The sequence below is a fragment of the Caloenas nicobarica genome, chromosome 17 (genome assembly GCF_036013445.1).
Source record: "Caloenas nicobarica isolate bCalNic1 chromosome 17, bCalNic1.hap1, whole genome shotgun sequence".
Lineage (NCBI taxonomy): Eukaryota > Metazoa > Chordata > Aves > Columbiformes > Columbidae > Caloenas > Caloenas nicobarica.
The window spans coordinates 9,129,871-9,147,892 of NC_088261.1; positions in this window are offsets into that span (position 1 = coordinate 9,129,871).

The following is an 18,022-nucleotide window of genomic DNA, read 5'->3' on the forward strand; positions in this document are numbered from 1 at the left end:
CCAGCTCCATTTTTGTTAAATTTCAGTTGGATAACCACAACGGAAAACAAATGCATTTAGTACTTGCAGAATCTTGTCCCTCAGCTTCATAAGGTGAAGATATATAAGGCACACATTCATTTTATATAGTTTCTAAGTGACTAATCTAATGTGTCTGCCATTTAGAGAGCACGTAGCATTTTGCAAAAATGTACTGGATTGACCTACCTGTAAGATGTGCATGAGTAGGACACACCACTTAAACTCATGTCATCAAAAAGCTTTGTGAATTGTTGTACTGGGAGGCTGAGCAAACTCCTGCACATCAACAATTCCCACAAGGACTTACTTTGAAAATCCAGATTTCTCCAAGTGCCTCCTGTCATAGTGGCTCATCACCTCCAGAAGAAAGCCTTCTTTGCATCGTGTAGATAAAAAGCCCGAGGTCATGGTGCAATCCTGAATTTCCATATAGCCTATCAAAGAACGAAACAAAACCCACCAAGTCACCCTTGAAACTAAACACTATCCCACCTTGTACTTCTCCTGAAAGTGCTTTAGCTTTTCAAATTGTTTTGCTTTCTTGCTTGTTCCACAGTGAATGGGTTTGTATCTCAAATCTACTTGTAACTAAGCAAACCTATTATACTGGTTTTAATGTTGCATTGTTTCTTTGCACTCCTATCTCTCTCCATCTTCCTGCTGTTTTCTGTTCTTATTAAAGAATTTTCAGGCCAGAGACTGTCCTTTTTGTATTCTTTGTGGTATTGGTTTTTTGTTTTGTTTTTCCCCCCTCTGTATTTTCTGTATTTCTGCATTTGTATAGCTCATAGTGCAGAGAATGTTCAGTAATGAGTTTGAATGTTTTTACTCGTGGCCAGTTTTGTTTGCTCTCCTTCTGTTTCCTCTCCTTTATGCTGGAACAAAGGAGGAAATCTCAAATGAGCTGTGCATCAGCCCATTGATTAAGTGGAGTACCTTTCCATGCAGTAATTACCATTGCCTAAGCTATACCCAGGCACAGCAAATCATTTTTATTTCTGTATGCTCTGCAACTCAGAGAAAGAAGCCATCATGACTGATAGACAGCATATGAATCGCCAGAAAAATCCCAGGTTGTGTACAGATCATTTATAACCTAGCCAGCCCAGTGTTTGCAGAGGTTTTTGGCCACTAAACGTCTCATAAATCATTGACTTCCTTTAAAAAGATAACAATAATTTCAAAGAGGTAACTGGGATTGGTCTGGATCATTATGTTCTCCCTCAAGGACAGGGAGCTGAAAGTTTTAATTCTCTTTCATCAATCTAAGTCATCACCCAAGGCTGGACTGTGATGTTTGACTTCCACTACTGGAAGCCTCAGGTAAGATGAGATCTCAATGCCCTCCACAGAGGTCTCGAGTGATCCTACTGCACTTGCTCAGAAATTTGTATCATAAGACGACTGCCTGTGAGCAGAGTATTATAACCCTCTGCCAAGCCCACTGTGGGATCAAGGCCAGGCCTAAAGCCACCAGCAGCAGACCCCACTGTCTGTCTTCTTGCCACGGGTTTACAAGTGAAGAGAAGGGGGCAGGGAGATGTCATGTTTGTGACCAGGACTTCCCAAACAGGTCTGTGTGGACAGGCATTATACAGCACAGCCACAATGAGTTCAGTGTGGTTTTGGTAGCATTTAATTCACTGCACGTGTTCCATGGAGTAGGGAACATATCTGGGGTTTCCAAACGTCTGGCAGCCCAAGCTGTACCTCCAAACGAGCTCACTGACATTCAGGAGCCTGAATAATTGTTCTAAATCCTTATATCTAGGCAGAAAAAGAAAATATGGCCCCATAAACTCAGATGTACAGTACTCAGGGTGGGAGGGTTACCTGAGTGTTTTAGAGGAACGCTGGCAGGAGGAAGGTCAGCACAGTCACACATGGGATGCTACAAGCCTGAAGCATATCAATGTTGAACTTTCTCACAGTATGCTTCACATCTTCAACCTGGAAAAGAAGATGTCATATTAATATATCAATGGACGAAGCAACTCGGAGCAAATAACGTTAGAAACCTATTTATAACTTATTTCTATTCTGGCAACAGCTTGTTGATGGCACATTGTACCAGCTATGCAAAGAACCACTTCTGCAGACAAGAGGAAAATCAGGGCGCTGAGTTCATTGCTTTCTTAATCCACCTACTGACACTGCCAACAACACAGTCCTGCTTTTAGTACTAGATTTAGTGTGGTTTCCAGACAACATATTTCCTGTGGGCCACAGAATGCAGCTGGAGTGATGGACTGCAGACAAGTGCACGCCATGAGCAAATCAGGTCCAAATCACCTTTCCCAGCCTCAAAACAAGATCCACCTTTTCTGGATCCTTGCAGATACTGGACTAGGTGGGAATGTGCCTGATATAGATGGAACAAATGGAGCTGAGCTGCAGAATCACAACCACACACTGATGACTGCAGGGGTGCAGGGCTTAGAGAGGGAAACTAATCTCCCCCAGCTCCTGCTTATTTAAAATTTTCAGCACCCTATGCAGGATACAGAATTGAGTTACAGTTCAATAGGAGTATCATGCAATATTTAAACAAAATGTATTTCAATAAAGGGAAATTCCATCTAAAGAAGAGATTTGAAAAGGTACGGATGTGTTTCTCGGAACCATTGTTTCTACTCTTACAAACTGATGATGTGCTCTCTGAAATCTAATATCAACCTATAATGTTTTAAGAGGAGCGTATTATATTTAGCTGCTTACCTAGATTTCCTTGCAAATTAAACTGAAGCCCTCAGCGATACTTATCTTCCTTTTGTTCTTTCCTCTCTAATTATACTGTGGCACTAATTATCTTCTGGGCAGAAACAGTCTATAGATTGCTGCTGCTTTAAAAACTCAACCACTGTTCCTGCTACTGGCTCATACCTTATAAATATTTTCATTCAGTCAAAAAAACCCAAACAAACGAACCACAAAACCAAACAAAACTGCAACAAAAAAAGCAAGACTCTGACCCAAGTTTTACCTTTTTCTACAAGTTCTCTGTCTCCCTGGCTCCTACCCACTTGCTATCACTACTGATTCCCAAAGTCTGATTCATGTTTATCCTTGATCTGCAGCACTTCTCTAGACTATAAATGGTACCTGTGCTCTCAAAAGCATGACTGTTTCCTGAGTAACATGACTAAAATTGTTAATATCTTTTCCTGTAGCCTTTCAGTGAATGAGTAGTCTACCTCTACTGTAATCCCATCTGGAGCAATTTAACAGCAGCTGTCAATAGTGTAACCATGAATTTTTGCATCTGAGAAAATGATTGCAAAATTGGATCATCATAGAGCACATTTCAGTGAAAACACCAGTTTTTTAAAGTATAAGCTCAATAAATGATGTTCCTAATGTTAAATCATGCAATGTTAACTTATTACTAATGGCACAAATGTATGCTCACTTCACAAAATCTACCACATTAAGACCCTCTAAAGAGAGACAGAAAGGGATCTTAACAAATATTTCAACTCATCAACTCACCATGGAGTCATATTAAAGCATTGATTAATAGGACCCTCGCTATCCTAGCTGAACTCGTAAGTAGCTTAATAACACATAAAATATTCTGCTCAGGGTTTTTAGTTTAATACTTTTTTATTGATTTTTTACAAGAAAATACAATAACATTGTGCATATAAAGCAGTCTGCACAAGGCCTTAATTTTGCACAGGCACATCAGAAGTAACACTCATTCATTCTGCATGTGTCACCGAATCCACACGACCTTTAAACTGTTATTCAGCAAGAAAATTAAATATCTAGCAGAAAGCTTTGAAAGAACAATTCATTAGAGAGTACCTAGTCTGTGCTACACATTGCATCGAGTCATACACACACATATCTAATGGGAAAGCGTTGACATCTTTTATGCTGGTGGTGGGTACGACAGACTTTTTTTGCGGTGAGGGGGTTATCTTGCCATACATGCGTAAGATGTAACTGGGCATTTATGAGCCTCATGTAAAACAAAGAAGTCAAATGACTTCATCAAGGTCTTTCACTCCTTTTAACCACCTATGACATTTACAGCTGTGGCACCTCCGTACTCTGTACAGATTTCATCCCTCATTGCACTGCAGCCCTGTTACCCCGCAAAGCTGCCACAACTGTCACCCTGCCCAGACCTCCTTGGAGCTCATTTTCCCCAACAGGCACAAGCAAATAGCCGTGTGTTTTCCCCAGCTTGAATCAAGGTGTTCAAGTGCTTCTGTTTGCTTGATTTTTGCTGGCAAGGACAAACCACCCGTTCATCTCAAAGCCATCCGTCACCTCTGACTACCCTCACAGCAAGCAGCGAGGGGTGTTTCTAGCTCCTTCTCTCATGGTGCCCATGCTATGTGGCTCTAAAGTCATTACAGAGGGCAAGTGAGGCAGCTGCATAGAGCCCAGGGCTGCTTAATGGGCAACCAGGTTATTTTTGTTCTCTATTTTATCTCACTTTGTTTTTAAATGTCTTGCCTAGAGCAAAAGGCCTAGAGTCACCACCATTGGGAAGCCCGACCATCACACAGGGATCTCCTCCACAAGTCGGAGCATACAGCAGGTTCTAGACACGCTTAGAACATCCTGAACAAAACTGTCTTCCCTCTGTCCAACAGTGACCCCTTTGTGACATTGCTCAATAACAAGCATAGACTTTAGGGGGAGGGGGATTGTAATCATTAAATTGTAAATCCCTTTAAATGCAAAGATCAAAGGGAAAGTTTCAATCCAATGACACATAATTAAAAATGCAGACGTGAACAGCTTTGATTCATGAATGCTTATGCACTTTTAAATTGTTGCCAGGGAGATTAGGGCATGAGAAAATTAAAAACCATTACGCTTCAAAAGGATAAATGATTTTCACAGCTTTCTAACATTATTTCCTGTTGTGCAGATTTTTGTGTGTTTTAACATTTCCCCCGCCCTGCCTTGGCAGATTAGTTCTGAAAAATGTTTTCCAGAAAATGTTCAGGAGTCAATGAGACTAAAAGGAGAATAGTGAACTTGTTGGATGGAGAGTTCCCATTGGTACCTAATGGTAAACGTCCAGGGCAGTTAAAGAGGAACCGCACCACACACGTTTTACCCTTTTACCTGTGTTTTGATTTAAAGAGCTATGGCCTTTTAATTAATTATTCTTTTCCTAATTGAGCCAGTACAATACAATACGGTATAGGCTATAAGCCAAATCTCCTTGAAGTTAAAGGAAATATTCCCATGACTGTAGTGGTTTCAATCTGTTTGTTTAGCATTTGTCACTCATAAAAGTCAAAGCACTTAACTGAAAGGGAAAGGCTGTTTCCTATTTCACAAACAAAAAAATTGAGACATACAAAGTGGACATGATTCTCAACCATCAGATCACAGATGCTAGTCTAAGTCTAGAGCTATCGAGCTACAGCAAATGCTCCTGCTTCTGACCCGTGGTGTCTCTGATCTGCCCTGTTTCAACATGAGATTTTAATGATCCCAACTGGCACTTGAAACATCCTTTGAAGTGCTTTAAAATCATACCAATCTTACCAGAGTCAAACAGTGTGGCCTCATATTTGTAAGCATTTAGAAGTTAATTTCTTAGGCACAAATGTATTGCTGAAATGCACCTGTGAGTTGAGGGTTGCAATGAACTCAGGAGCAGCATTTTCATTAGTGGCCTGAAAGTACATGTGAAAACAAGAAGAAAATCTTTAGTGCTAAACTCGCATGGTTCTTAACCACAGGCAACACCGAGGGTGAGGATGATCAGATGAAATCCTGAAGTCTATACTGTATACAGCTAGATATTAGCTGGCTGCCCTCCTCTCCCTGTACAGCTGATGAAATACAAGGCAACTCATCTCATCTGCAAACACCTGCATATGTAACTTCAGATATCTCTGTATCGTGTAGATGGTTTTGGTTTATATGTCTGAAGTTACATGGGATGAATCCCACTATTCAAAAGGTGTTCCTTTGGGATAAAGGAGTAGATAGAGTCCCAGTGGCACAGCAGCTCTAAATACACCAGAAATCCTATTCTGTTTCCATGCTTTGGAATTTCAGGACTCCACTTTTTTAATAAAGCTGAAATCAATCTGCATCAGGCTGACTTGACTTGCTCCTCACTCGACTGTGGCATTTTTCAGCTGCCAGTCAAGCCAACCTTCACTAAATTTTCCCTGAGGGGGAAAAGCCAGAGACAAGCAGCAGCAAACAGCGCACTGAACAGTTCAGCAGGCGTTTGATGGTGAAAGGAAAAACCTTTTGTATTTACATTTGAACATATGAATCAGACACTGTTTCTGTTTGAGAGTGGGCTGCTTCTGAAAAGCATCTCCACATCAGCAGCCAGATGATATTCAGCATAATTCATTTCATCCCCAAAATGCACTGACGCCTGCTTTTGTTATCCACTGCATTCGCTCAGATAGCTCTGGGAATAAGACACCGCATGTTAAGATATCTAGCGTATTACCACTTTGTTCTTATTTCTAATGTCTGAGTAGCAAATAAGACATGATGAATTTATCTTTCAGTTGGCGGTTGTTCACGAACATGTTAATATTATTCTTTGTTTGCAGTTATTGGATCAATAATGTTGCTACACAATTCTTATTCTGCAGATCTTAGTCCAAAGGAGATTTTCTAGTCTCAGTTTCTTTGTGACACAAACCATAGCACTTAATCCATTTACTTCAAGGCTTATATCAGCAGCTCACATTAGGCTAAAGCAAAAAGCATCTGGTGTTGACTTGAGGACATCAAGAAGTGGAGAAGTAGTTTACTCTAATTTTTTCTACTGCCTAATTTTTCCTGTGTGAATTTGGGCCTTTTTCCACTAACACTGACCCCATCAGCATTTTTCTATGTGAAAGAACAAAACTTCTCTTCAGGTTTAAGCACGTGGATCCTTTAATAAACCTGGCTGTTGAACACCACCTTCCACACACACCCCTGCTGCAAAATGACTGTCCTGTCTTAGGGGAACAAGAGACCAACCCCTCAGCAGGTTTAAATGAGCTCTGATTCATTACTGTCATCAATTTACATCACCTGTTCAGCCTTAAACCTGGCATTATTGTAAGAGCAGGCTCATAACTACCAGATAGCGAAGACTCTCTGAACTGAGAGATGCCCCCTCCCATTCACATGAATATTGGGACTTCTCCAGCCTCCCCCAGGGAAGGAGCTGATCATATTCCATATCAGGAGGGTTGACTGGCCCAGTTCAGGGCTCCTCTGAAATTCATAAACCCATATACACTCAAGTCTTTGGCCTAAAGGAATTCACTTCACCTAAGATAAGGTATCCAATTTCATCTCTCTTTCCTCAAGGTTTTTGGCAAGTATCTGTATTGCTCTGCTCCGCACTTCTTGTCTTCAAAAGCAACACACTCCTTGTTTTACAAGGGACAAGGGCATATTTATTGCACCTCAGAGGTTCCTCAGACAGCCCAAGAATCTCCTCTGCAGATTTCGTACTGTGTTTCTGCAGCTGCACACCAAGCACAAGGTTTGTTCTCCTGTAGTCAAGCACCACAGCATACCGGGCCCACCACTTCAGAGATTTGCTGCAATTATGTCCAATCTCATGTCTAGTTGGGATACTGCATAAATAGTGAGACTTCCAGTCTTTCTGCTGCAAAACCTGAGATTCTTCTCCGAATATATTTGTCAGCTGCTCTACTACAAGATTGGGTTTGGGATTAGAGTTCTGTGTTATTCACTGCATTTCTTTATCCCACTTGTCAAAACAGAATCAGACTTTCAGTACCATGACAACATCTTAATACACTGTAGATCAGGTTATGACTGACCTACAGACACAAAGGGAGGGAGTAAGAAGCTTTCTTTTGCAACAGTAGGGCGCTGTCCTGAACTGAGCAGATGCCATTTGACTCCCCTTCCTCTCAGACACAATGTACACAAGAGAGAAGGTGAACAGCAAATAATGACTTTGTCCCCCAGTACATTTTGCAGCTGAGGCTGGGAAAAGCATGAAGGGAGGGAGAGGAGTCACAGCAATCCTAATTCTCTCCAGCATGGTACTCTTGCAATTCCGGTTTCTGTTGCTACCAGCTCTGAGCAGTAACGTGTCAAAAGCACATGTGCATAATGGCTTGCAAAAATAGGCAAGACTGATTCTGATAAAACAGATGAAAGGCAGTTTCTGCCATCACAAATCTCTGCTCGAGCAGCATGGCAAATGGTGAACTATTCTTTCATCCCCACAGTCACGATCTGACTCTTACCAGGACTAATGGCAGAAGCAAGGCAAGAACAGCCATTCCAATTTCCAGCATGCTTGAAAGCAAGGGCAATAGGAAATCCCGCAGCTAAACAAAATCCTTCACTGTTTGTTTTTATTTACGTTCGTTCCTTTCAGTAGCAAAATAGTGAACTGCCATTGAAACATTTCAGCCTGTTTCAGGGACCAGTGGTGTGACTTTCTTGCTCAATTCACATGCATTCTGGTACCAGTAATGATTAGCTTTGTCCAAGGCTCATCACAAGTCCAAGCTCACTGCAAGTCCAGGAAAGGGAATAAAACAAAACTAATTAATCCAAATGGTGTTTATCAGTAATAAATTATATAAACTCCTTGGCTGTTTGCAGCAGCTCCAATTTACCATGCTCAGTTTGCTTTGTAGGACAAAGACCACCATCGTTTCTGACAGTGATTTATCAGCATACTGTGGAAGAGGCTATTTTAAGATGGAGAGGTAGCCAGATGGCTGGCATTCTCTTTAAGACACCTGCCTATTTGAAGCAATTCTCTTCCTTAACACGCTCAGCCTCACCACGGCTAGGAACATTATGAAGGGGAAGACAAAGAGGAAATCCTCATCCAGAGACAAAAGAGCTGCCAACTGCCTTTCCAGCCCTAGTGGAAATTAAATATTAAGAGTCGAGAATATCTCTTCTCACCCACTAGAGTGGCTGGCAACTGAGCCCTGTCTATGTCACGAAAGACTCCCGATCCACTCTTCCGTGCACTTTTCAAAAGAAGTCAATGTTCTCCACGTTCTGCAGGTCTCCTTTACTGAACAGCTACTTAGCAATATGCATCCTCTGCTCAGCTTGTCCTTCAGTTGGAGTGGTTGTTTTGTACTAGGATAGAGAATATGTTACAGACAGGTTTTTCAGAAAGGCTGAGTTCCTACAAGTACAATATCACTGTACTGGGACTCAAGAGGTTTGCATTCATCTTCTGACTCCATCGCTGGCTGACTGGATGACCTCAGCTTCACCATCCATAAGGTAGGGATGGCAATCTTCAAACAGCTACTTGTGTGTCAAACACACAAAAGCTGGGGGTGAGCAGTGCTGAGGAACAGCAAGGCATGATTACTAATAGCTTGCATGATTATTCCCAAACACGGGCAATCTCATAATGTTGCCTTCATTTGGCATAACACTCCCTGAAAACACCAAGAGGAAAACACTGTTTTGCTCTAGTGTTTTATTGATAACTGGAAGGGGAGATACAAGTAGAATATCTGCATTGCCCCAGCAGACAAACAAAATCCCCACATCCCGCAGGTAATTACCATCTCCTAATTGGTTTTGAAAACAGGAGATTTGAGCCTGAATGCGTGGAGTTTGCACCAAAATGAACAATTACTTGTCCGAGGGATTCAGTGGTTTCAAAACACAACAGGAAGAGACTGAAACTGAGGCTGAATTGAGGCTTTACCTGTGAGTTTGCAGATAACCCTTACAGACCTCCACTAACAAGCAGGCAGCTTTTACTAGCTGGAATCAGAATCCGCACTCGCCCCCACTGTCATTTTTATCTGCCACTCTAGGCTCATTACATCAGTTTAACTAATGGCAATTAATATGAAAATTAAAATTGATAGCAAAATTAAGTACTTGGAAGGCAGTCCCTGTTCCTGCTTAACTCTGGCATGTCTAATTACTGTTATAACAAAACCCCAGTAACAACCTGTGCTCTCCAGGCCTCCAGGCCGGCCCTGACCCAGCCCTGGGTGCCTCTTCCCTGCTGCAGTCCCCAACCTGGCCCTTGTGTCTGTAGACAATGCTGATGAGGATCCTGATAACGATCAGGTTCACACATCACACCCAAACTGGAAACCTTTCACAATGCTCTGACAGGCTAGTCCCCTATCTTACTGTTGATGCATGCAAAGATTTTATAGCATGGCTTAAAACACAGAGATCAAAAGTAGACATAAGCTTGCCCAATACCTGTATGGACCTCTTCAAAAAGTCAGGTTTTCTGTCAACAGCCTATCAAAGTCCTACATCTGATACAGGAGGAAAGGAAAACTGCCAGACCTGTCCATGAACTTGGGGTTTCATTTCTCTGTGGCTTGGTTCACAAAATAGCTACTTTGCCAATCCCAATGCTTAATTATTCAGAGTTCATATAATACTTTGAAGGCACAAGCTGTATCTCAGAGTTAAAATATTATTACAAACAGGGTTCTGATATCTTCCAGCCTTCGCTGAGCAGCACTTTAAGTGTTATTAGCACCAATATTATCGTGACAATAGCCTCTCACACTAGATCATCAGCCATGTCCAAACTTTCCACCCATAACATGCAGCTTAAAACTCATGTTCTTGAAATGAGCTGGCAGAATTAGAATTATCCTCTATATTTTCCATTACCTAGGCACCAGATACACATTTTATAAACATCTTTTCAGCAAGGGACTATGTCAGTTTACTGATACAATAATCAACATAAATCTGCAAAACACTTTTGCTGACATTGTTGATAGGGAACAAAACACAGTGTTAAACACACTCAGCCCTCATTCCCCCAGTGCAGCTTATCTCCAGTTGCTTTGTAGAGAGGATGTTGTGATTTTATGCTGGTGTATCCAATTTTATATTGATACCTGCTGTGTATGTGTGGAGCTATAACTGTGTTGTGCCCACAAGCTATCCTTGCTATGCACTGACTACGCTGTAACTACCTCCATCGTATACTTATAAATGGTTCCAAGCAGCGAAATAACATCTGTATTGATCTAAAGAAGGTTTTATTGATTAAAGACTGCAGAAGAAACTGTATGAAATGCAGGCCCATCATTTAACAATGTCTTTCCAGTACCTGTGTTGGAAATAGAGGAACATGAAGCTGTTCAATTTTTTATCAAATGGCTCCCCCTGAGATTGCTGCAATGATGCCAAGTCAAATCGCTAAGCTTTGGGTTTTCCCCCCTTGTCTTCTGTAGTGGGAAGCGAAAGATCTACAGATGAAAAATACTTCTGCGTATTGACTTTAAAACCATAAGACAGGATTAAAGTGCCTCTCTGTACTTTCTACAGCAAGATGGTGCACAGGGCTAGAACAGGAGACCTTTTGGGAAGGACAGCTGGCACAGATCTCCGCTGACCTGCGCTTTAGCAGCTTTCAGTGTCCTTAATGTCAAATTAGAAAGATACTGTGTCATGTTGAATGGCCATCCATCTTCAAGGCCTTATACTTATTCTTGCAGGTAGATGAGAGGGATTTGGGAGAGCCCTAGGAATGGCACATGAGGGGCAATTATCCAGTTTTAAGAAACCCCACCAGCAAGCGCAGCTGAGCATTTTCAGATACAGCATGGAGCAGGAAAAACTTGGCATACAGGCACAGGGGCTCAGCACGAGCTGCCTCCCAGCAGCAGCTGACGGTTTACCGTACCTTTTAGTTCACATCTTACATTCCTGTTTTGTTCCCGAAGCAAAATTCGGAAAACACCAACTGACATCTCTGCCAGGAAATGTAAATAAAACCCAACAGCCTCTTGGGAAATCCAAATTCAAAGGCTTTCAGACTCAATCTCCACACAGCTCTGAACTCCCCAAGATAGGGGGAGTCTGTTCTTGTATAAGAAATCCAGTATCAATTGTTTCACCATTGATTCGTTGTAAGGGGAAAGATACCACAAGAAGGTGATGAAATCTAAGTCAGGAAATAAGATGAAATCAAAGCTTGGGGGACAAAAAGGAAAGAATGTTATATGATCCAGTATTCTGACACTGTTCAGTGAAGGTTTTGCAAGCTATTATGTTATGGACACATTTTGAATATGTCTAGTTATATTTATTGTAAGCAGATAAAAACCTAGTGATTTTGATATCACGGGAATGCCAATATAGATTTTTACGTGTAACAGCTGGGAGAGAAACCCAGTCATTGTATAGGAACCTGACAAATGAAAACTTTGGTAAAACTGGTAAAGTCAGCTCCATGAAGATAACTTCCCTTTTTGGGTGTGTGTTTGTTTCTTTTCCTATCTCTTTTCTGTAGTCTTTAAAACTTTTCTCTATTGAAGAAATTAAGATTAATTATGCTAGACAGAGTGAACCCAAGCTAGACTGTCAACTGAAGAAACTATTTTCTGTGCTGGCATTTTTCTATACCAGAAATCAATACCACCTGCCAAATAATATCTCCTAAAATACCTCTGGCCAGGTTGAGACAGCAGAAGCCAGTGCCACAGCACAGAGTAGGTAAAATGAAAATACTTGAACTTCAGCGCCTCTACCTCCAAAGGCTCATTATGGTCTTTGGTAAGCCTCTTCACATCTCTTTCCATCTCAGCATTTCAGATTTAATGCAGAATGGGAGACACTGCCCTAGCGATGGTTGAATCAAACCAGAGAACCTGTAGATTGAAATCTTTTGGTGACATGCAGCCACCAAGGGAACAGCTGAGTCTGGTAGTGAAAACACAATAAAACTGCAGAGACTCACCTAAGTAAAATAGAGCAGAGGTAGGAGGTCTTCCCTGTACGGCTCTCCTTGTAGTGCTTCAAGGACCTGGAAATCAAGGTCACAGTCAAGGATGGTGCTGAAGCGCAATTCTGGCTATACAGCCTGGCAAATACGCAGGCAAGGCTCTTAGGGATGTTTAGACAATTCAGTGGTGGAGGGTAATGCACATGGTGTATTCAGAGCATTTACAAAAACTGATTCTCTCTTACTGTTTTGCTACTGGAAGAAGACTTTTCCAGTTAGTTACAGTTCATTAACTGCTACTACTGAATGGCTCTTATTTTGATTTCTTTGATCTAATTCAGACAGGCTTTTTCTTTTTCAGTATTCAGCCACAGTGTAAGTTTTGGCTTAGTTAATGAAATATATAGCTAATTTACATTAATGTCTATTACAGGACACCTAGAAATATCCACACAGTCCAATCATTCAACAGGCTGAATATATTAATCTCATCTCTTAGAAGAAAAATGCTGCCTCATGCAGTGGCAAAGCTAATGACCCACTTCTTTGCAAAGAGCTTTGAAACACTTAAGTCAAAAAACACAAATGTGCGATTTTGGAAGAGGAACTGTGCGACACCTAATGCACATGCAGTGGCTGAGCAGAGCCATGTGAAGGGCGACCCTTTGGTGGTCTGAGACAGGAAAGGCCATTTCCAGTCTGGCCTCAGGTCCTGTGAAAGCTTCCAGTAGCCAGCACCCAAAGGCTGATGTTTGGAAATCTCAATGAAGGGACTCAAGTGCTTCCAAGTCTGAGATCTGTGGTACACAAATCCAGCAGACTGAAGTGAAGACAACTTTAGAAAGAGACCACATTACATACCAAGTACGGCCCTACGCAGAGCTGAAAGATGGATGGAAGTCCTCTGACTGTGACAGCTATTACTGTGTAAGAAAGATGCAGGAATCACAGCCATGCCCACGTTTTTCTTCTTTTCCACTTGAAGGGTCAAAATTCCTGAACCAAACTTAGACCAGTGGTGCCACGAGTCCAATGTAATAAATTCAGAGCTTTTATTAACTAAAACAAAGTTAGCTGCACATGGAGAATGTAGTACTCCTAGTTCTCCTGGTTCAGGAGAAGGACTCCCCAGGAATCCCAAGGAAAACTTGTTGTTTTCCCATTGCTCATCACAGGAGAGTCACAGCTGCACAACAGAAAAAAGCCCAAACAAGCAAAACTGACCAGGAAAAAACACGTGCCATTGTAAAGTCTGGAAACCCGAACGTTCCTATTCAAGTTTTATGGCACAAGCCTGACACTACTTTGGTCCAATTTTCTATAATAGAGGCAGATGGTCTCTGAAAGGGCAACAGTAATAAATATTGACAGACAATTTCTGTCCATTGAAACTTTTTCCTAACAAGATCTCAGCACCAGGCACAATTCCAGGGTAAGGGATCGTGCTGCAGGTTAGAGCATTACACCACATGCTGATACAACCACAAGAAAGAAAAATATCAAGAGTGTGAAAAGTCTTTGGAGTCCAGATTTTTAGGAGGGTAGTTTATTTATAAAGCCACAAATGCTTCCAGTCAAATTCCTGTTGGTTTATATATGAATGGGGGAAGTGAAATAATTGTGGGAAATGTGGAGTCTAAGGCAGAACAATTGTTTCGATTATTTCAACTGCAGCCACCCCAAACCAGTTTCCAGCTAATTTCATTGCAACCAAGCATCTGGGATTTTATTGTCATCATTTTTAGTAGTTGAAAACTCTTCTATCCCACTGAGACTTCTCTGCCTCTTGATCTCCCTGAGCATGGTAAATGTGGGACAATGTAAAATAAGCCTCAAGACAGGCTATTACTTAAACAAATGGATGGGGTCATTTTCATTTATTTCATGGAAGCCATCCTCAACCCTTTGCTTTCCTTTGAGGTTGTTTTTTGATTGGCTTGTTTTGAAGCCAGGCAATTTGTCCCACACTCACTGCTGTTCATGGGCTAATTAGAATTTTAAAAGTAATTTAAACACCCTTTGCAGTGTGCTGTTAATTCCCTCCAGATTGCTGGGAACATTAGCATCAGTGTTTGTTTATTTTAACTGACTCTAAAATATCAAACACATTAGAGGTTGTACGAGATTTGGGATAATTCACCTTTAACAATAAATTCATTATGAAAGTAAGCATCCTACTTAATTAGCATTGGTTTGTGCTGGCAGAAAGCTCCACACCCCAAGACGACTGTGCGGCTGAGTCGCATGGTGGCAGATCGTGGTGCAGCAAGAAGCCAACCTAGGGCGGCACAGCCTCGGAATCACAGAATGTCAGGGATTGGAAGGGACCTCAAAAGCTCATCCAGTGCAATCCCCCCGCCGGAGCCGGAACACCCAGATGAGGTTACACAGGAAGGTGTCCAGGCGGGTTGGAATGTCTGCAGAGAAGGAGACTCCACAACCTCCCTGGGCAGCCTGGTCCAGGCTCTGGCACCCTCACCATGAAGAAGTTTCTCCTCATATTTAAGTGGAACCTCCTGTGTTCCAGTTAGCACCCACTGCCCCTTGTCCTACCACTGGTTGTCACCGAGAAGAGCCTGGCTCCATCCTCCTGACACTCATCCTTTCCATATTGATCCCCATGAATGAGGTCACCCCTCAGTCTCCTCTTCTCCAGCTCAAGAGCCCCAGCTCCCTCAGCCTTTCCTCACACGGGAGATGCTCCACTCCCTTCATCATCTTCGTGGCTGCGCTGGACTCTCTCCAGCAGTTCCCTGTCCTTCTGGAACTGAGGGGCCCGGAACTGGACACAATATTCCAGATGTGGTCTCACCAGGGCAGAGTAGAGGGCGCACCCTGCAGTTCACCTCTCCATCACCAGCACAGGCTGGAGACACAGCTCCTGGGACACCCCTGCTGCTGCCATCTGTGCAGGCTGGACGGTCACCAGTGTGTGTGGGCCACCTCAAACCTCAGGCACACTGTGGTCCTTCTTATTGCTTCAGGGCCAAGCAGCTGGAACCAGGTGCTGGTTTTGTATGAGAACCTTCCCTGACAGAAGTCAAACCCTGACCTGAGCTCACAGACAAATCCACAAGAACCACAGCCCCCAGCACATCAAGCCTAAGCTCCATCTGCTCTCCTGCACTGCGACTTGGGACGCCCCTGCTGGGACATCGCGGCGGCAGCGGCACGTGGAGCTCCGAGCGCTGCTCCAGGCTCCAGCGAGGCTATGCTGAGCACCATGGCTCAGCCATCCTGAGCCTGGAGCAGAGGCACTAACAGTGACAGGGTGACACTGTACAGGAAACCCTGAACCAGATCAAACATGAAAGTGTTCTAACCACCTCAGGACTGAAAATTACTATGTGCAAATTGCGTAAACAGAATTAATTGTATAAGAAATAATTATGATATAGCAGGGACCAGTGCCAGGAGTTTGGGAAAGAATTAAGCAGAAAAAATTAGCAGCAGTTTACAGAAAATAATTAATACTATAGCACCTTCACAGTCTGCAGAGTCGTCTCATTTTTCTTCTACATCTCTCTCTGAAAAGAGAAACAATTTTATGGGAAAAAAAAAATCACTACTACACAGTCCTGCACTTTGCAAATACCCCATTATTTGTGCAAACAAAAAGTGTCTAATTCTTAGTAAAGATTTGACACCACTTTCCACAAGGAGCATTATTATAAGCAATTAAAACAGAACTACACTTGTCAGAGAAGTGCCTACAGTATACATCAGTGAGCACTTCCAGCCACTTCTATCTGGCATGTTTGCTCATGCATTAATACTCTGATTAAGCCAGCTAAGAACATGAAAGCAGCTGTACCTGGGTTCAGCTGGCCAAGCAGCCTCCCTTCAACAAGGGCCATCAATCGGTACCTAGAGTAAGAAGAGCGCAAAAGTACATGGCACTTCCCAAACACTTCCAAAGTACCCTCACAGCCTCTGAGCATTTTCAGCTCGATGAATTCCTTGAATCTAACATTATTTGTCTATCTAGTAATGCTCAATAAATGCCTTCTCCAAATGCTGTGCAGGCTGTGTCCCACATACTCTTTTTGCAAATACAACAATCTTTGTTAACAAGTTTCACAGATCTGCTAACACTTCTGTTTGTCTTGAACAGTCTAACATAATTTATAATGACATAATTTTATTTTCCATCTATTCTTTTCCTAAAACTATTTTTTTTTAATTATCTTCTTTCTGGTAGCTATATAGTACTGAGCTGATGTTTTAATGGAATTCAAGTATGCTCTGAATTGTGGTACACACTTTTTGTACAGCTGAATCACTTCAGAAATGAACCGGATGACTTCCTAATGTGGTTACCAGTACAACATTGTAGCTTTAAAGTGGGATCATACCTGTACTTGAGGCTGCTCTAACTGAATCACATTAGTACACCAGTTGTGATCTAAAATACTCAGCAAGGCACAAGCCAGTACAGAGACCAGCCAAAAAAAAAAAAAAAAAAAAAAAATCAAACTATCATTTTACCACTTAAGAAACACATGCTTTAACTTGGTCAGCCCTAAACTGGTCAGGTGGTTTGACTAGATGATCATTGTAGGTCTTTTCCAACTGAAATAACCTATTCTATTCTGTATTTCCTGATGGCTTCTACAAATCTAGCGTTTTCCAAGAGAATGCACAAAGCAGTGGACAGCACTGCAGGCCCAGGTCGGTGACCTCCCGGGGCTGTATTTGACATGCTCCAAGGCCTTCAGGGCATCATTGTACTTCTGCAAATCCAACACTAGAGCTCCGGAGAGCCTGACAGCCTAAAGCAAACAAGAACCCACTTAAAAAGCAGCATAAAAACAACATGAGAAACACACAGAGGCTTGTAAAACGCACATTTGTCAGTGTAGCTGGCAGATAACAGAATAACCACTGAAGACAATAACAACTATATACGAAAAAGTCCTTAAAACAGCTCAGATTACAGGTCTAACATATTCTCCCACTACCCAGTCGCACAGATAAACGTGCAGTAATAAAAATCACCAAGGAGACAATTCAGACAATTCAGATAGGAGCCTGTGTAGCAGACATGCAGCAGGCAGTGCATTAGAGACTAGAGCTTATAGGAACCAGTTAATTTAAATAATGTGCAGGCAGCAGGGCACCATGGTTCAACACGTGCGACGCACTTGGGGCTCAATCATGAGATGGAAAGCAAGAGCTTCAGCAGATCAGTCTACAAGAAACAGACCTAAATACTGATGCTCAAGAATGTGAAAACTCTTATTACACACTCAGAGCTAGAGTCTGCCATCCCATCCCTCCCAGGATAGGGTGTCCTGTCCCAGGAATGGCAGAGCACTATCCAAA